We start from the raw sequence: 20453 nt of genomic DNA, 5'->3' as shown, positions 1-20453 counted from the left end.
AGATTGACTGAAATACACTGCTGAGGGGGGCAGCAGGGAGACAGGAGAGGTCTGCTGCACCATGTGGGTCACTCCCTGGCTGGAGGTCAGATCTAGGCCATCATGGTGGGCATTCATAGTGGTAGTGCTGAGCTTAACCCCTAGTCTACCAGGGAGGCCCCAGTGCATGGATTTTGTACATACTTACAATCTTGGACATTACCAAAAAATCACTAAAAAGCAGAATTCAGTATACACACACACACACACACACATACATATTGTGTTCCTGTATTACATATACTCTCCTATATTTTACATACTTCAAAAAGCCTGCATGCACATTTCTGGACATTCAGACCTTTTGCACCAATCCTAAATTGGGGATGGATAGAAAATTGTAAAGTGTGTTTGCCTGCTTTGTTTACTCATCCTATTACAATATTAAACCTCTGATAATCTAAATGTGTTATTGGATTTGTCATAGGAATTAAAAGAACAATGGAATTTGATCACATATGCACTAGGTTTCAAAATTAGCATAAATTTCTCTGATTCCAGTAATTTTCAGGTTTTAAAATTATGACTCAAGATCACCTCTAGTCAGTAGGTTTCTTTGTAATATATAAGGAAGAAAAACATTGGAGCAGTATATCTCGTTACACTTGTTTATATAGGTCCAAAAGTTATAGCGGATATACATTTTAGCTTCAGATTTATCAATAGAGAGCCATGGAAGGGATATGTTTCTTTGGTTTACTATTTCTTCATTTTATGAAGTGGAGATACTAGTAAATATGAGAAAACTAGAAGAAATTTCAGTCTACTGGAAACAACCTAAATGCCCGTCAGCTGGTGAGCCTATTAAAACAAAATGCCCTATGTTCAGCAATAAAAGTAGCTAACTATTGCTACATGCTGCATCATGGGTGAATCTTGTTTGGACTCAGGAAAGCAACATAAAGTGATGAAACCCCAAACTAAGATAGGAACAGGAAAACTGGGGGGAAAGAAATGTACATGGAAGATGGTTTATCTAACTGGATTTAATAAGAGGTAAATAAAGGACCCATAGCAAGATGATTTCAGGTTTGCACTTAACCCTCAATCCCCCCTCCCAACACTAAACAACAGGGCATCTCCTTTTCTGGATATTTTGTATAAGTGAAATCACACATTGCTTATTCTTTTTGAGCCTGACTGATAGTTTCTGACTGTTATTAATTATGCTGTTAGGATCCTTTGCACTCATGTCTATAAATAGACAAGACCTATTTTGTAGGGTACAAGTTAAAATGTCATTAAATATAAAGGACAAAAATACAAAGAAAAGCATTCAAGAAACAAAGGCAAATTAAACCGTCTTGGCAAACGATATGGACCAAGATGAATCCATGATACACCAGGGCCGAATTTCTTTCTCTGTCCCTGAGCTTCCTAGCTTTCTGCGCTGTGCTGTGCATGTCTTAGCCGCTAGCCTCTGCTAGCTGCTCAGTGTCTCCTTCTCATCAGCTTTCTGTTTCTATCTTGCCTGCTTCTCTGGCATTTTTGAGGAAGACTAGCTTCATGATACTTAAATTCTGAAGATTTATCGGCCACGTGTGTGCCATTTGTGTTAGGTTCTAACATAAACAACTGAAGAGTCAACACAGTTGTGAGGGATGGCCTCTCAGCACCTTTTGCTGGCAATTGGATAACATCCAGACAGATCCTTTCAGCAAATTTAATGTTTGGATAATAGATTGGAATAAGAAATCAGATCTGAGGCAGTTCAAATGGGTACCTCTGAGGAATCATAGCGTCCAGCTTGAAAACACCTTTTTTATATGGTGTATTGATACCACCTCATATTAGGAGTTGTAAGTTTATTTGGTTTTTATCCTGCCGGCATCTGATGTCTGGAGGAAGCGCTGTGGCTAACAGTTTCAGCTCTCTCTCCAAATGTGAATCTCTCTGCATGATCCCTAATGAAAGGAACCACACACAGCCCACTAGTCCACGTAGGCCTGCCGGCATTCACTTACAACTCAGCAATACATGGATGCACGTACGCTTCAGGTCACCATCTGGTATCACTTTTGTTTAGGGCAAAGAGACTTCCTCTAGTACGTTTTCTAATTTAGGTCTACCATCAACGAATCTTCTCAGTTTTTGTTTACCTGGGAATGCCTTTATTTTATATTCATTTTCTGAAGAATCTCCAATTTTCTGGGCATGGAATTCTTGGTCTACGAAAGCCCCTCTCCCCTGCACATTGTACATTGCACATGTCGCTCAAGTCTCTCTTAGCCTCTGCAGTTTGAGATGAGTTGCTTTGCACTTGCTGTTTTCAAGATTTTCGTTTTGACTCTGAATTGGAACAGACTGGTTAAGTGTCTAGCTGTGTTCCCTTCGTCTTGGCCCTACTTGCATTCGTTGAGCTCCTTGAATGTGGGGATCACTATTTTTTACCAAAGATGGTAAGCTGCTTCTCTCTGGGAAGCTTACCATGCATGTTTTGGTGTATGTGATGGTATTGCACCTATCTCTGAAGCTCTACATTTTCCTTCAATATTCTTTATTCTTTAGATTAAATGATTTAAGCTTTATTGATTTTTTTCCTCCGGCTGTATCAAAACCGCTGTTGAACTGTTATAGTGAGTTTTTCATTGCAGTTATTGTACTATTCTACTCCAGGATTTCTGCCCTTCAACCTAAAGCTACTCCATTTTGACGTCCTTAAAGTGTGACCCCTTGAACTATATCGAATATCCCAGGTATGAGCTGGATTGTCTGCCTTGCTCTGCGCACTCTTTTCATTTTAATACAGAGCAAGTAGCTTTTTTTGGCAGCCTCCTGTGGTTGAGTCATAGTGAATTATCTGCATCCTAAAATCTTTTTCACAAGTGCTGATGTTAAGCCACACCTCTCTTTGCCGGCACTTCTCCAGAGAGTTTTTTGAGTCTTAAGTGCAAGACATTCACCCGTAGTTCATTATCAGCTGTAGCTCTTGCGTCTAGCTTCCTAGGGCTTTTTTTTGACCCATGATTAACATAGTGTGAGCAACTTCATTCAAGTCATTGAAGAATGTTCAGCAGGACAGAAGCCACCTCAGAGTGCTAGAGGAGAGTTCATTTCACATCACTGTCAACAGACAGAAGTTTGGCCATCTTTTTTAAAAAAAAAAATTTATTTAGGCATACAGAACTGGGGTGCAGGTGAGAGGTATGGGGCGGTGAGAGGATTCACCAGAGACAGAGTAGGGGGCAGAACAGGCAGATGGATGACTTATAATGCTGAGGGGAGTAGGTGAGACTGGAGAGGTCTGCTGCACCATGTGAGTCACCTCCAGGGCCAAGGATCGAACTCATACTGAAGCGGCATTGGCTAGCTTGCAGTGCTGTATTCTAACCCATTGTGCCACCAGGGAGGGCCCAGTCTGGCCATCTTTTAAGAATACATTTAATTTTCTAATTTCTGTTTAGTATTTTTTAACATAAAGAGATTGCCATCTATATGTAATGAGTGGGAGGTAATGTTTAAATAGGATATGTATGAAGTTTCTTTTGGTGTCTATTTGCTCCGTGTTTGTTTTATATAACACTGATGAAGTAATTATGGTATCCTATGTGTTGCTACTATGTATAACTACAGTGCTTATTTATCACATTGAGTTGTTTTTCTGAGACTTTAAATAACGTGGTGGACTATACTTTCAAAACCTGGTGTCAGTGACTAGAGAGATAAATGAGAGACCGTTGAAGGTAGGGTAAAAATTCTACTTTAAGGGCCTCCCTAGTGGTGCAAGGGGTTAATCACTGCAACCACGGAGCTGACCCACATGGTGCAGCAGACCTCTCCACCGCTGCTGCCCTCAGCAGTATACTTCAGTAGATCCCTCTGTTCTGCTCCCCACTTTATTTCTGGTGAATCCTCTCACCCCCTTGCACCCCTGACGTGTACCCCAGTTCTTGTATGCGTAAATACATAAATCTTTAAATAAAAAAAACTTCTCCTTTAAGACCTGACCCACGCCTAATTAAGATAGAAGTCCCATGGTTGCTGCTCACTTAGATGGCATGAAATCAACAAGCAGAAACTGCTAGCCAGGGTTAGTTAATATTCAAAAGCAAAAGAGATGTGTCTGTAAATAAAGAAGATAGAATAAATTTCATCATGACATTCATTGTTTTCTTTGGATCTGGTCATTGAGCAGTGGTAGATAAGCATATTAGTAAACCACTGTGTCACACATTGTTCCATAGTCATGCAATAAAGAAAACTAGGACAAGGCATGAATAATTTTGGAAAGGAAATCATACTCATAAAGTGTACGTATAAGTCAGGGAAGAGTCATTTGAAGTCTGGTCCGAGAGCCAGAGGAAGGCTAACATTAATATTGTGGCCAGTTAGACTTTATCTTTCTGCTGTTCTTTCCACTTCCTGCCAATATACTGGAAGAGATTGAAACAGAATATCAAGGCAGCCCCACACATTAAAAGCATTAGATGGAAATGGAAAAAAATGTTCCCACATATGAACCTAACTCCCTTTGGTTAGACAACTAAGTCATTCTTTTAGCAAGGTGAAGCTAATCCTCCTCCGACTTGCACTGAATTCTGGCAAGAAGCTACCTGTTCTGGGGCCTTTCTATTTTCGGTTTGTTTTATTCCTCCTTTGCTTTGGTAACCCTCACTGACTCTCCTGCTTCTAGCCTGGTACAGGACCCAGGTTGTTGAGGCAGATGCTATGCTTTCATATAGAAAGTATGTAGAAAGATAGTACTGAACCTGGCAGAGTTTTTTCTTAGGCCCATGGGAATAAATACATTTTTAAATGAACACTTAAACTTTATTTCTAATTAACTTTGAACATCTCTGCCAGAACCTTTCTTTAGTTTAGCTCAACTTACATGTTTCTTGCTCGGAGTATTTGGCTGCTCTGTATTGCCTGCCAGAATCAGAGCTGAGCTTCTCAGCTGGACAAGAAAATCTCAAATCATCCAGCAGCATCTCGCACTGCTTACCTGTGTCTTCACTCTGATAGGACTGCTCCCTTTCCTCCACCTCTTCTAGGCCTTTGTCCACACTGTTCTATGTAAAAGCTTGTCTCCGCGGCAGCCTTCTGTCCTACTAGAAGTTGATTGTTCACTTGTTGAACAGATATGAGTGGCTACTCTGAGCTCCAGACACTGTTCCAGAAGGTGAGGTTCTGGCGTCTCCTATTTCATTCTGATCATTCACCTCACTTGATTGGAAGTTTTTTCAAACCATAACTTTCATCCTCTTTTTTGACCTTACCTAAATTAATAGGATACATCTTTATACAAATCATTATGATGAGAAAGAAAAAGGTAAGATATCTGAAGTGATTACTGTGGCTCGTAAGAACACTCCAAAATGTTCTCCTTTAAAAAGCATGTGTTCCAGGGCCCTCCCTGGTTTCACAGTGGGTTAAAGCACAGCACTAAGAAGCTAAAGCTACTTCAGCATGAGTTTGATTCCCCGCCCTGGATGTGACCCACATGGCATGGCAGACCTCTCCTGACCTGTGCGCCGCTCCCCTCAGCAGTGTACTTGTCAGTCAGCCTGCTCTGCTCCCCACTCTGTCTCTGGTTGCCTCTCATTGCCCCTGCACCTCTGGCCTGTACTCCGGTTATGTATGCATAAATAAATAAATCTTAAAAAAAAAAAAAAAACATGTGTTCCAAATGTGGGAAGAAGCACATGAAGCTGAAGACGCATCCATGAAGAGAGTCATATAGTCTTGACCAGTTTCTGGATAAATCAGAGCTAAGATGGGCAGAGGCTTCTGAGATAAGGTACACCTAGGATGAGTAGAAATACCAGAAGTTATGTTCAGAAGAAAAGCTGCAGTAGGTAGTCAACTGCTGAAATCACCTAAGGGTCATAATAACTTTGACAGAACGGAACCACTTACCACCTCTTTTGCTTCCAGAAGCAAAGACAAAATCAAGTCTAACAGTCAGAGACTGTTGATGAAGAAGTACAAGTGCAGTTAGCTGATCATGCACTGCTTCCTTCACTCTCCCTTCTCCCTCTCCTCACCATGTCATCCAGAAAACTGAAAGACCTTGTAGAGAGAGTTGCTAAACTGCCATTTTTAATGAATTGTGGAGAACAAATGAGGTGCCAGAAACTGAGATATAGAAAAATATATTCCCATTGATAAGAAGGAGTGGCAGAGAGGGTAGGATGATTGTAAAATATGCATCCCTGTAAGATTCCACCCGCTGGCTCCAACTCTTTGAACCTAAAAAGTTTGTTCCCATAGAAAATATTTGCAGACTCATTGTCCCTCCAGTCAGTCTTTTCTTCCGCAGACTAAAACTTTTCAAAGATACCTCAGAAGATCACAAATAGGACACTACAGGGTTCTGACCTTGACTTTATCTTACTCAATTGCGTATCACTTGTCTTAGCTCCTACCAAAGACCCTCTGACACACTTGACAGTTCATTAAAGTTTAGTTGATCGACCTTAAATAAAGAGGCAGAGGCATATTAACACAACTTTCAGCCAATAAACTATTAGAAAGAATATTTGACATGGTGGATGGCTGATCCAAGGTTCTGAAAGACCTCAGCAGATGAAAGATGGCGTGACACCACACTAACATTTAAAAGTAATACTTGTCAAGTTCCTGCCTTTAGATTTAAAAACAATCACTAGCAGAAGGACAGGGTGAAGGAAAAGTATCTCAATTCAGTGGAGACTTTTTGATACCAAGATCAAAAAGTAGAAGTGCCTCAGGCACAGAACTTGGCACTGGTCACTCTGTACCTCCAAGAGTGTTCTGGGTGTCAGCAAGAAGGTAGGTGTAAACTAGAGCATATGTTGGGCGGAGTGGCCAGAGGTGGTTGTCTAGAAATCTTGTCATGTAGAGAAGTGTTGAAGTAGATAAGACTTATTTGGTGAACAGATAACTTACAATGCTCTTCTAATATTAAGTGGCTGTGAAACAGATTCAGGATCAGAAAGCTCGATCAGAACAGAGACCACTCGTCAGATCTAAAGAACTTTCTATAAGAATCATTTTCATGGTAATGTGCATTGAGCAACTGTTGTCCATCAGGCAGTAAGCCAAGCACTTTCATGCTGCATCTCACAACCCACAGCATCCTTATTATAGGGGTATATTTAGACCCATTTTATAGATAATGAGACTGTTGTGTAAACACATTTGAGTTGGTCAAGTCCTGAAGCTAGGAAGTAGGCATACAGCTGTTCTTAACCTCCATAGGACTGGCCTTAGCAGCGTGTGCTCGTCCGCACTAGGTATTGTGCAGAGAGAACTCTCCATTACTGAAATATCTAAGCAGAATGGGTAGGATCATTTTTCATAACTGAGAACCAGCTCCTGCACTTTCCAAGAACATGCTCAGTGCAGTATCATGGGAAAAGACAGACTTTGGAGTTATTCAGAGATGGGAAAGGTCCCACCTTGTATGTAGGGTCTTGGGCAAGTCACTTTACCTCTCTGTACCTCCTTTTCCTCATCTGTAAAATAAACTAAAACCAACATTGTGGGGGTGCAGATCTTGGCAGGACTAACCTGTGTGGGCTGCATAGCTTATTTGTAATATGTACTTGGTATATGTCAGGGCTCAACATATAACTGCTAATTATGTAAAAAGGCCCTCTCACTCTGACAATTAGAAACAGTGAAATTATTTGACCTTGGTATGTTTCTCTTATTTTTCTTTTTCTTTAATGTTGGGGCTGCTTTATCTCTGAAATAATACTGTATTACAACTAGAGGTGCCTCAGCTTTGATTGTTAGGCTTGATTTTGTATGCAGCTGTGTGGAGATCAGGTGTGTGTGTGTTGACTTTTTATAGTACTTCTGTCATCTCCATTGCTGATAGCAAGTAACAACCACCTCCTAACTTGCCACTGTTGACTTTGAAACCAAAATAAAAATTAATAGGCCTTTGGGGGTGGTCTGAAGGGCTTCCTGTAACTAAAATACATAAGCATTAACGCATGGGCTTTATAATAACTCTTTGCAAGCCCTATCAGCCATTTTACTTGCTTTGCCTGCCTCTTGGCTAACTGGGCAGTTGAAACTATGAAATGAGTGAGAATCAACTGGCTGCCACAAGGCAATACAGGAAAGAGTGAACAGCCTCAATTGTGCTTGCCTGGGGGGCACAGGAGAGTGGGAACAAGAGCTGCATGTCACTGGTAGGAGTGTTTCCTCTGGCTTAGCCCCTTTGCAGTGCTCCTCTGGCCAAGAACACTCACAGACACCAACTGGGAGTGGTGCGGGGGAAATCTGGTAGGGACTGGAAGGAGTTGGTGTCGTTCGAAGTTTGTCTTTTTTCCTGACTTGCCTTGTGCTGATTTCATTGGAAGTAGTGTTTGATACTCATGGCAAATACCTTAGGAGGCTTCAATAAAGACACAGTGCATTATAAAGGTCAAGTTAAACGCCTTGGAGTGGAAGAATTCTCCGTCTTTGTAGACCATTCCTCCATGAATGCCCAGACCAGTGCATCCTTCTAGGCCTGTAGCTTTAAACCGAGAGTGAGTGTTTATGTAAACTTAAGGTGCTCATGTTGGAAATTGCTACTCATTTAGAAGCCATTATTACCCTGAATGCTAATAAAATACCGTTCTGAAATAACCATGTAAATCTTGGTGCAGCCTTTCGGGAACACTAACTTAAAAAGTGCTCGTCATACTTTTTGAAAATCAAAAGCCTGTGGGTGGGATGAAGTCGCCTGTGGGTGGGATGAAGTCACCTGAGCAATTTTCTGTAATTACAACTTTCAAAGCCTTTTCCATTGTCTTTTTTCAGCTTACTTAAGTGCAAGTGTGTGTGTGTGCACGCACATACACACAACCAGAATTATATACCCTATGATTTTCTTATTTTTCTCTGTAGAAATTTTTTGATGCTTTTTTGGGGGGTGGGGGGGTTAAATACTTGCTGTTCTCCAGAGAGATGTGTTTTCTAGTTACCTCATTTGTTTGCAACCTTGTATCTCTGAGGACTGTCCACTTGGGAGCTTGAGTCCTAAAAGTCTGTGAAAGTGCTTGGTTTCTAAATGAATCCCCTAAATATATTGCAGAATCCCCAAATGCCGTGCCATCTAGAAGAGGATCTAGGAAGCTGCTAGGCATGCCACAGTTTTTTGCCTGTGGCTTAGGCCTTGCGATCCACCCTGGCCAGCACAGGGGACAGGTGGGAAGGAGACAGAATTGGCACTCACGCCCAGGGCCTTGGCCACACTGCAAGTTAGTGTCCGTATTCTGAGAGTTCAGTCATGAGTCCTGCTGATATTCCCAGAAGGCAGGATAACGAGGAAATAATACTCTTTCCAGTGACACCTTTGAGTTTTCAAGGAATACAGTGCAAGGGGTTTTGAAAAGACTTAGTGAGGGAGGACTAGTACCTATTTAGTAGGCCCATCAATCATGGCTGGGCACAGGCTACAAATACAGAATTAATTTTTCCAACGAACTAACTGAAAAGTGTAATTTCAGCTTATTTTATGTTGGCTCTCCACAGGTATTCATGAAGCAGTGCTTTGCCAAAGTTGTTAAGCAAAAGACTATATCTGTCTTAATATTTTAAGGGTCACTTAGTTTTCTCTTGTTTCCCTTTAACAAAGGCCCTTCATTTGGAACAGAACTGGGGCTTGCGTTTTCCCTAATATTGCCAGCTCACTCTTGTTTCTGAAAGCAATGGCAGCTTTTCCAGGGAAGTCAGAATCATCCAGTTATCTTTTGCTTTCTTTATAAGAGGCAATAACGTTGTCATCCTGAAGCTGTTTGAAAAGATCTCTCTACCCAAGTACTGTGCCTTGGGTTGTACAAGTGAGTTGCGCTGTCCTTTGCGGAGGTAACTAAAGCATCAAAAATAAGTGGCAAGGAAAACAAAATGCGGCTAATAATCTTGTTGCTTCAGATCGAGCCAATGTTTGGGGAGAGCAAGTTCTTGCTGGACATCACTAAATAAGAATGAGTTGATGTCACACTTGGCAAGAAGCAACTCTTAAATTTTTTTTTCCCATACAAATAGTACAACATGGCGGGGAGGAGGGACTGCGGGCAAAGGGTAAGGAATTATGGGGGAAAATAAGCCAGAGCAGGAATGCGAGAAGTTGCTCGCTACAAAAGAATTACTATGATATAAAAGCCATGTTTGTTTTGTCAGGAGGAATCTGAGTTGGAACCGGAGGGGAGAGATGTTGACCAGGCTCCTCCCACGCTCCCTCCCAGGCTGTTGTGTGCTGATCCCCTGTGGAGGGTTGTGTAACCAGCTTGACTCATTTTCAGGGAGAATGGCCCCTGTAGCTTTTTGGCTTCAAAGAGGGTTGCATGCAGTGCGAGCGAGCAGACCCATGAAGCAGACCCACATTGCGGTGATAGCAAACTCCAGGCACAGTCTTTTCATTCACACTTCCACACAGACAACATTGCAGCCTATGGAGGGGGTACCACCACCTGTCTCCCCCTTTCAGGAAACCTCTCCCATGTTGGGAGTTTGGGCGATTTGATGGTTGATGTTAAATTCTTAAAAGAGGCCCTCCCTGGTGGTGCAGAGGGTTAAAGTACAGCATTATGAAGCTGGCTGCAGCCACTGCAGCACAAGTTCAATTCCCATCCAGGGAGGTTACCCACATGGCATGGCAGACCTCTCCTGTCTCCCCCACTGCTCCCCGCAGCAGTGTATTTCAGTCGATCTGCCTGTTCTGCTCCCCACTCTGTCCCTGGTGAATCCTCTCACCTCTGGCCTGTACCCCAGCTCTTCCATGCATAAGTAAATAAATCTCTTTAAAAAAATTCCTAAAAGCCAAGAAGTGTCAAGGTTATCCAAATGGTTATGAAATTACTAGCTAGAGGTATTTGGTTCGGTCAAGGCCTGGTCCATTGTAAATGGGGAGCAGGGTTGGGGACACAGATGACATCCGGGATGAATCAGTCTTTTTGTATGTAGATTTCATGAACTCCATTGGGAAAAGAAGTTTGGAAAGATGGATGGCAAGGAAGAACTTGGTCAGGACAGGAGTGAGATCTTTGGCTTTTTAGCTAACCCACTGGTAGACCCCCAAATCTCCAGTTCTGTAGATGGTTCTTTTTCCGAAAGGTGGCAAATCTGCAGTCCAGGAGTAGAGGTGGGGGGCGGGGGGAGCCAAGTAGTGTAAGGGAAATGAGAGGATGGAGCAACTTGGGGAAGGAGGGGCAGGTTTGCATTGGGCAATGGAGACAGATAAGGAAAGGTGATAACACACAAGCAGGAGGTTTTACATGGCACTGTTGAGCTTACAACATTGGCATTTCCAAGATAATTTTGTGTACCTTGTATCTAGAGCATCGAGGGGCGAGGCTGGTCTGCGATGACTAAATCAGATACCTTCGCCTGCATGTTGAGCTGTAGCACCCTCTTCTTGCTTTTGCGGGTCTCCATTTCTCAGCTGCACCTGCCAGAAACTGTGTCCATCTGGGTACGTGGCCAGCACTGTGGGTCACTGCCAGCTGCTGCTTTCATGGTGACTTTGTCTTAGCAGCCCTTTTCCTTGGGCTGTTTAACTGCATCCCTAGCTGAAGGGTCATCCTTTTCTGCTCACTGGACATTCTGAACATAAGACACCACTTTACTGGAAAAGCTAAACATAAACACCAGCATAGAGTTAACTCTCTTAAGAGTTATTAAATAAGATGTGCAAGTAGAGGGAAGTTTGTAGAAATAGGAACAAAACTCATTAATCTTTATCACGAGCCCCTGCTTACCTTGTAACCTTGTTTTGTACCATGGCTTAATTATATATAAGGGTCTTTCTTTTAAGCTTCCCAGACCTTTTATAAATTAGTTTCATAAACCTTGACTTGCGTGCTGGATTTTCAGCCTTCTCGCTGGTTGCTGTCAGACCCCCTGGCATTCTTGCTGCAGTGGGAGACTTGTTTTTGCCACAGGCTAGCTCTGAGCAACCAGGCCTTTGCCCCCTCCCTGAGTGTTTAGCTTGCTAACTGTAAGCTTGAGTAGACTTTGCTTCGGTCAACTGAAGACTGGAGACTACATTTTCCTGAGTGTCTCCTACCGTGGCTGAGGGTGGAGGTGGTGGTGTCATAATAAAACTGTGGAGAGTTGAACCATAGCTTCTGTTGGGTTGGCCAAGGTGTTTTCAGACCCAAGAGTTTAAGACCTGCTGCTGTGGGTAGAGTCTTGCTTTTGGAAGAGATTGCCAGCTGCCACCTGACATTCCCTTTTTTGGAAAGGCTTATCTCTTAGCTTACAGCAAAAGGAACAAGCCTGCGAGTCTTTCTGCCTCATCAGATTTTAATAATTGCCCATATTTGCTTCAGATCTTATTTTAACCCTCAGAAGAGAAATATTTCACATAAATATAAAGCCTCCTCACCACCCTCTGTAAATTTCCCTAATACTCCCCTTTCCTCCTGCTCTGTGGGAAGTAATTTTTCATGCTTTACTTTTTACTACAAATTTACATATCTCTGAACAATAGCTAATATACTCTTTTATGAAATTGCCTTAACTGTGTGTACTTTTCACATACATCTTTAACTTTCCTTTCTCTGGGCTTCTAGTTTTGAAAATATCAGTGGTAATATAAGCCTCACTTCCACTGCTGGGTAATATTCCATTGAAGGACATTTCACTGTTTAAAGCCACGGTCTTGTTAGTGTTTGAGTTCTTTGAGATTTTCCCTACTGACCAGTTGCAGAGGGCTACTTTGTGCTGGGCTCTGTAGCTAGGGACACATTGCTGCCTAGTAGAACACACGTATGTTATTTTACTAGATATAGTCAAGTTACTCTTCAAAGTGACCATGCTGATTTATATCTCTTCTAGCTATGTATGAGAGTTTCTGTTGTTCTATATCCTCAATAAAACTGGATATTGTCCCAGCTGTTCTTGTTTACTGATTAATTTAAAGGCAGCACTGTGCTTAGCAACCTTCTTAAACATAGGATCAGATGCAAATTTATTTTTTTAATACCATGCTTTGTCCTTTGAAAGGACTCATTTTCACTTATAGAGTTACACTCCCAACAAAACTGTGACAAAGCCTTTTTGCTCATATTTTGTGGTTACATATATAATGATTTAGATAATTTGGAAAAAGTGACAAAAAAGGAAAAACAGAGACCCACCATCTCGATCTAGCCATCATTAACATTATGTTACATATTTCCTTCTTGTATAAATAGATACATGATATGCATTCACTTTTTTTTTTTTTAAGATTTATTTGTGCATACAGAACTGGAGTACAGGCCAGAGGCTTAGGGGCAGCGAGAGGCTTCACCAGAGACAGAGTGGGGAGCAGAACAGGCAGATCGACGAAGTACACTGCTGAGGGGAGCAGCGGGCTGGTCAGGAGAGGTCTGCCACGCCATGTAGTCACCTCCCGGGCAGGCGGGAATCGAACTCAAGCGGAAGCGGCTTTAGATTCTCAGTGCTGTGCTTTTACCCACTGAGCCACCAGGGAGGGCCGATATGCATTCGCTTTCAATTAGAATTGTGCTAAATAATGATATACATTCACTTTAAATTAGAATTGTGCTGAATTTGTTATTTTATATAACAATTTCACAGAAAATTATATTGTGATACTTCCCACTTCACTGAACATTCTTTGAAAGCAACATTATAATAGATACATAACATTTCTTTGTACAATTGTGTTATAGTTTCACCATTCTCCCTTGGAAGACATTTTTGATAGTAAAATAATAATGCAGTAGGCAGTCTTGAGATCTAAATCTTCTGAGTTTCAGTTTGTTTCATCAGGGTAGATTTCTAGAAGAGGTCAGTAAATATGTATGGAATTAGATCATAAGCAGGTACCCGGAGGAAAGAAAAATAGGAGAGATAAAAGAACAGAACATGGTTGGGGAACTTGCGATCCCAGCTTTACTCGTATTTGAATCGGGTGACAAATCTACCTCTTACCTGAATGTGGAGACCTTTTCTGTTACCAGAGACAGTGTTAGAGGGAATTCTACCTTGCTGTGGACACCAGAGTTGGTTGTGCATTGTAGTGTTCAAGGATTACAGAATCTTAAATTTGGAAAGGACTTCTTAAGATGAAATTATTTGTATTAAGGTTTATTGTTGGTTTACAATGGTATATATGTTTTAGTGTAGGAGTTCACACTTCTCCAAATGGATGTTATTGCATGCTGCCTATTGCAAGGGTACCATAAGGACTCCCCCTAACCCCCTCAAGGTTCCACTGACCTTTACTTCCACACTCACAGTTCCAGAATTCCTAGCGTAACAGCTATCCTGCATGAAACCACATACGCATGAGCCATCACACCCTAAGAGGGAATCACCAGAATCACATCCAATTGCCTCTTCAATGTGTCTGGTTATGCATCTTTTAGTCTTTCAATTTATGGCTAATTGATAAACCGAGTAACCATCTGAATAATTAGTGGGGGTGGGGGTGGTGGGGAGGAGAGGCTGGGGAAGCAGGAAACCCATACAGGAGCTCCCATCTGTAAAGGGGGAAAAGGCAAGGATTTTTAAAGTCTTACCACCCACATACTTCTTGCAGAGTCCCTGAATTGAGTGTATTTTGCAAAATACCTTATTGAAGTAGACTTCCAGCCTTGACTTGCTGAACATCTAATCCTGGCCAGTAAAGTGCATGCGAGGCATCGGCGCCTTTATTGGATGACTTTGATTAGTTGAGTGTGATTCCTTGACTTAAGCCCAATTTGATTTCCTAGGACTTTCACTTACTGTCTAAGTTGTTTGGTAATAAAAATTGCCCTCAAAATCATTTGGGGAATTTGAACCTTTATGTATTTGTCAGCTTCTCAGTAGTTAACATGAAAACAAATACATGCTTGACCTACTTTTAGTCTTTGTTTCCTTTCTAAGTCTAACTTAGCTATCTTGTCTTCTTTTTTTTCATTTATGCACACAAGAACCGGGGTACAGCACAGAGGGGGCAGGGGTGAGAGGCTTCACCAGAGACAGAGCAGGGAGCAGAACAGGCAGATTGACGAAGTACACTGCTGAGGGGAGCAGCGGGCAAGACAGGAGAGGTCTGCTGTGCCAACTTCCTGGCTGGTAATCAAACTCATGTTGCAGTGGCTCCCAGTAGCTTCATAGTGCTGAGATTTAACCCCTGCGCCATCAGGGAGTCCTTCTATCTTGTCTTTAATAGTGAAAATTATACATGTGAACATAGGTAGGATAAAAAAAAACCTTTCCACATATTTTTCTGCCTGGTGGACATCAAAATTCTAAAGTATTTCAGATACTGCTCATTTTCTTATTATTTCTCAGAAGATGCATATAAGCAGCAGTTTTGGAACACAGTCCCACTTTTCCATTAAAATAATCACCACTTTTTTTCTTACTATTATCTTTTTTTTTTTTTTAAACAAAGGTGTTACATAGATTATATCCTCTAATCCCTTTAAACCCCTTAGGGGAAATATTTTTCTCAAATTGGCAGGTGAGGATGCTGACACTCAGGAGCTTAAAGACCTGTCATACGGCTGGTGCAGGTGAGGCCAGCACTGAAACCGAGGCCTGGCTCTACAACCTGTATTTTTAACCCTTTTGCAAGCCTGCCTTCCCAACATAGACATTTCGCCACAAAAGCAGGTGTATTTCTGTTCAGAGATGTTTGTGTCTCTGGATGACTCAGGTGGGGGTATCACCTTGGCAGTCTGTGCAGCATTCCTGGGATTATATTGCTTAAGTGTGCCACTGCCTTCCACTAGGCCTGGCTCCTGTCCCCTCGTTCTGGGCACACCAAGGATTTCCTTCTCGTCTTTACCTACTTCCTGGAGCTCCTTCCTAAGCATAGAATGAGAAAAGAGTAACGAGCCATTTTTCCCCTGAATATTATCAAGTGATAGAACCAACATGCTCCTTCAAGAAGGATGTTTTCACAGCTGTGTGCTTTAGGGAGAGTAGGCAAAGTTAGAATTTTTCTAACTCGGAGTATTTTCTACAGCAAAGGCAGTGATACATATGCTTGATGGACTTGGAACTGGAAACCCATTCCTTCCGCTGTGATAGGAATCTGTGTTTGTGGTCACCCTGGGATTCAGATATGTTATCTCAGTGAACTTGCAGTCAAGGGTTAGAGAACCAAGGAGTGGACTTGTTGAATATAATTTAATCGCCCTAGATCAATCAAGCTTTGACTTAGTGATGATGGGCTATGTCATCTGTGTGTTTTTGCGTAGTTGCTAGGGAAAAGGAGCGAAGTTTAATCCTTGGTTTTGTTGACCTTTGGTATCGCTTTTATCTTGTAGATCCATATAACTGCCTCTGCCGAATTTTCAAAAGCTTGTGGTCAAGTGATTTATAGATAAGGCCTTATTTACTACTTGCACAAGAGCCCATATCTTCAAGTATGGGTGACGTCAGTTTACTTTAGAAACAGTAATGAGTTCATTTCTTTGGCGAGATAGGAACAGAATGTGTGCTCTGGTGAGAAAGAAAGTTACATCAGAACTTCACTTGGAGGGCTGGACAGCAGAGTTGGGCCTCCACAAGTTAGAGCTTTAGCCAGTGCCCATGGACACCACTTGTGCTGGCAAGATTCTTCCAAATGGGAGCGTTCCTCAGCGTGTGAAGCAGCAAACATGTATGGAGAGCGGCTTTGTGCATGTCTATAAGACTTGTGTGTGCCTTGAGTCTTTCACAGATTAAAAATATATACATAAGATCCCTTCACCTCACTCAGCTGGGATATCAGTAACAACACACGAGAAGGGCACTGAAGTAAATCCTCCAAATAAACCTGCAACCAACTGTGTCCCAACAGTGTAGATTTAGTTTTATTTATTTATTTATTTATTTTCAAAGATTTATTTATTTATTCATACAGAACTGGGGTACAGGCCAGAGATGCGGAAGGTGAGAGGCTTCACCAGAGACAGAGTGGGGAGCAGAACAGGCAGATCAACCAAGTACACTGCTGAGGGGAGCAGCGGGCGGGTCAGGAGAGGTCTGCCTCGCCATGTGGTCACCTCCGGGGCAGGTGGGGATCGAACTCATGCGGAAGTGGCTTAAGCTTCTTAGTGCTGTGCTTTAACCCGCTGTACCACCAGGGAGGGCCTAGATTTAGTTTTAAATGAGCTATGTTGTTACTGAAAGCATTTTGATTCCTAGGTATAGCCAAATCTCAAATAGCAGAAACAGTCTAACACATCAGTTAATGGTATGTTAAGCTAATTCAAGTAAATTGCCAAATTATGGATACAAGAGTTTCCAGAACTAGCAACTCCTGGATTCTTGTGGTTTATCTTCCTTAGATTACAGTAATAGAGTTGTCATCAAATGTTTGTTAGAATATTTTGTCATTGTGTTCATTGCAGCATTTCCACTACTGTGATTTGTCATGATTATTATTGCCGGCACTTTACTTTATGAGGGGACAGTACAATCAGTGTCCTGAGGTTGCCCTGACAAATCAGACCAACTCTGTGGCCTGCCTAGTATGGTGCTGAGCTAGCAGAAGCTGCCATCATGGCAGCCTCTATTTTCTTACTTGTGGAGTATAGAACGCTTGATCTAGTGCCTGACATATTTTAGCAAATTGTAGTAGGTGACTTGTTTACAAAGGACCAGTCCATATATTTCTCATTCAATCTCAGCTACCTTCAAGGTATATAGTACTACCCCCTTTTCTTTGATAGAGAAGCTGAGGTTAAGTGGATCAGTCAGGTTTCCTTGCTGACTTAAGCAGCTGAAGAACTTATTGAAAGGATTCAGTCTAACAGAAATCTTCAGAAAAGCCTTAGTGTGGAGTTTTGGGCCTCCTACTCAGGCATAATGGCCAAAATCACGGAATTGATACACGGAGGTCTCCATTGCTGCCTCCATTGCTGCCCTTGATGCTTTTCCTCTCACAAACAGTGTTAACTGGCCATGGAACCTGCACTTCGCAGCTTCAGCTCGGAAATATTGTTTTTTCTGGAAGCTGCTGTCACCAGAGAATGTACTTTATAAACAGCCTCTATTGTTCAGTATTTGCCCCCTATTTGGTATCTGGGGTAGGTGTATAGATTGGTGAACTTCCATCATGTCCTTGTATCCTAGCTGCAGGACAGATGAAGAAAACAAGATTCTTTGGGCCCAACTCTGTAAAGAAAGAATATATTTCCTATTAGTTATATATAAACTGAGTCCAAATTGAGATGGGTTTCCAAACTGATAAGCTTCATGTGTGGAAAAATCAGTTGTTTTTTTTCCTAATACTGATCTTATTCTTAGAAATGAGCTATTACATATTGACGGTACTGCTTGATCACTTTTATGTTACTAAGAGTGAGAACTTTTCATCTGATCTGGGCATTTTCTCCAGTGAAAATAACCCTGTGTTTCCCATTAACCTTTGGAATGCAGGGCTTGTACTCTCTGAAGGAAGTCAGGAGTTGACATCTACAAAGCGAGTGATCTCTTTGAGCAAGAAAGTCCTGGTATTAATATTTTGTTTTTCTTTTTTGTTGCCTCCTTTTCTTAGTGCTGAACTTGTTTTTCTTTAAAGTGAACCTATGATTCATCTTTCTGAAAACTTCAAAAAATTTTCGGGTTGCCAGTGTGATTGTTGCTGACTCTATAAGGATAACCACCCCTCTTTAATAACCAGTCTTGGTGCCCCGTGCCATCTGTTTTTCTAAGATGTGTATGTTCAACAGTACTGTAAGTAGAATCACTTGTTCAATGACCATTTGTAAAAAACAGTTTCAGTTCCTTGAAGCAGACTCTTTCAGAAAGGGAAGACTCCTTTGGTGTTCCAGACAACTGCCTTCACATCTCAAAAGCTGTCATTTTGGATATTGACATTAGAGCAGGAAGAGGTCACCTGGGCTTAATCAGTGCAGCTGCCACACTGAAAATTTTGTCTAATGCCTTTTCTGCATCTGTTAATATCACAATTTGTAGCTTTCATTTTGTTACTGTTGTGTATTGTACTGATCAGTTCCTGTATGTTGAACCATCTTTGTATCCCAGGAATAAATCCCACCTGGTTATAATGTATAATACTTTTAATATGCCGCTGAGTTCTTTTTCTTTTTTTAAAGATTTATTTATTTGTATATACAGAACTGGGGCACAGGCCAGAGGTGCAGGGGCAGTGAGAGGATTCACCAGAGACAGAGTGGAGAGCGGAACAGGCAGAGTGATGAAGTACATTGCTGAGGGGAGCGGCGGGCCGGTCAGGAGAGGTCTGCTGCTCCATGGGGGTCACATCTGGGGTAGGCGGGGTTCGAACTCATACTGAAGAGGCTTTAGCTTCTTAGTGCTGTGCTTCAACCTGCTACACCACCAGGGAGGGCCCTGCTGCTGAATTCTTATTTGGTAGCATTTTGTTGAGAATTTTTCCTTCATCGTTTATAAGGATTATCAGTTTTTACTTCTAATGTGTTGACTTTGCTGTGAGAGTAATGATGGATTTATGGAATGAGTTAGAGAATGTTCCCTCCTTTTCAATGTTTTGGAAAATTTTGAGAGGGGTTGGGGTTAGTCATTCTTTACATGTTTAATAGAATTTGTCCAAGAAAGGAGGTTAAGGGCCTTCCTTGTAGTCATTAGGAGAATTTTGATTACTGATTCTACCATAGTAGTCATAGAGCTATTCAGATTTTCTAATATAGCTTCATGATAGGGTCTTGATAGACTGTGTTTTTAGGAATTTGTCCATTTCACCTAAGGCAGCCAGTTGGTTGATGTACATTTGCTCACTTAGCACTTTTATTTCTGTAGAATAGGTATAAATGTCCCCATTTTCATTTTTGATGTTCATAACCTTTTTTGTTGGTTCCTCTAGCTACAAGTTTGTTAATTTTTGTTAACTTAAAAAATTTTAAATGTATTTATATTTTATATCACTGTTCATTTTGGTACTATATTTGCTTTCTCCTCTCAGGTTTAGTCCCCGTGAAATTCCCACCACTGAGATTCTTTGCCTTACTTCGTTCACCACTTTTCTTTGCCTTATTTTGTCCAGTTCAGCTTTTGGTTTTGTTGACTTTATTATTTTTCTGTTTTCTATAATTTTAATTTTTGTCTAATTGTTTATTTTCTTCATTCTGCTAGCTTTGGGTTTGTTCTTTTTCTGTCAAGTGGTAACATTAGGTTATTGATTGGAGACCTTTTTTCTCTTTCAAGGTTTGAATTTTTTTTAATTTTTTATAACAGTTTATTTTTACATCATTTTGTACACTTTTTTTTTCCCATCTCAATTGTAATCCCCGCGGGTTTCCCATCACCAAGTCACCTGTGTGCCATAATCCCGTGCACTTCCCTCCCCACCCCACCCCCCGTTTTTGAACCCATTCCCCACACCACCCCCGCAAAATGTCTCTGGTCTATGGCTGTTCATTATTCTTGTTATTTTCTCGCCTGATCCATTATACTCCTGCTATGAGTGAAACCATCCGATATTTTTCTTTCTCTTTCTGGCTTATCTCACTAAGCATGATCTTTTCCAGCTCCATCCAAGTTGCTGCAAAAGACAT

General features: G+C 41.5%; 1 protein-coding gene and 1 pseudogene across 3 annotated transcripts in view; one reads left to right on the top strand and one right to left on the bottom strand.

The window, feature by feature from the left end:
* The window catches only part of LOH12CR1 (loss of heterozygosity, 12, chromosomal region 1), a 68036-nt gene that overhangs the window by 22040 nt on the left and 25543 nt on the right, over positions 1-20453 (top strand). The gene's annotated exons all lie outside the window — the stretch shown is intronic.
* LOC105854391 lies at positions 1463-1938 on the bottom strand (annotated as a pseudogene).

This window comes from Condylura cristata, unplaced genomic scaffold, assembly GCF_000260355.1.
Source record: "Condylura cristata isolate star-nosed mole 26May11 unplaced genomic scaffold, ConCri1.0 scaffold00036, whole genome shotgun sequence".
Classification (NCBI taxonomy): domain Eukaryota; kingdom Metazoa; phylum Chordata; class Mammalia; order Eulipotyphla; family Talpidae; genus Condylura; species Condylura cristata.
Note: the sequence above shows the minus strand (reverse complement) of the source record. Positions and strands in the feature narration are given on the sequence as shown.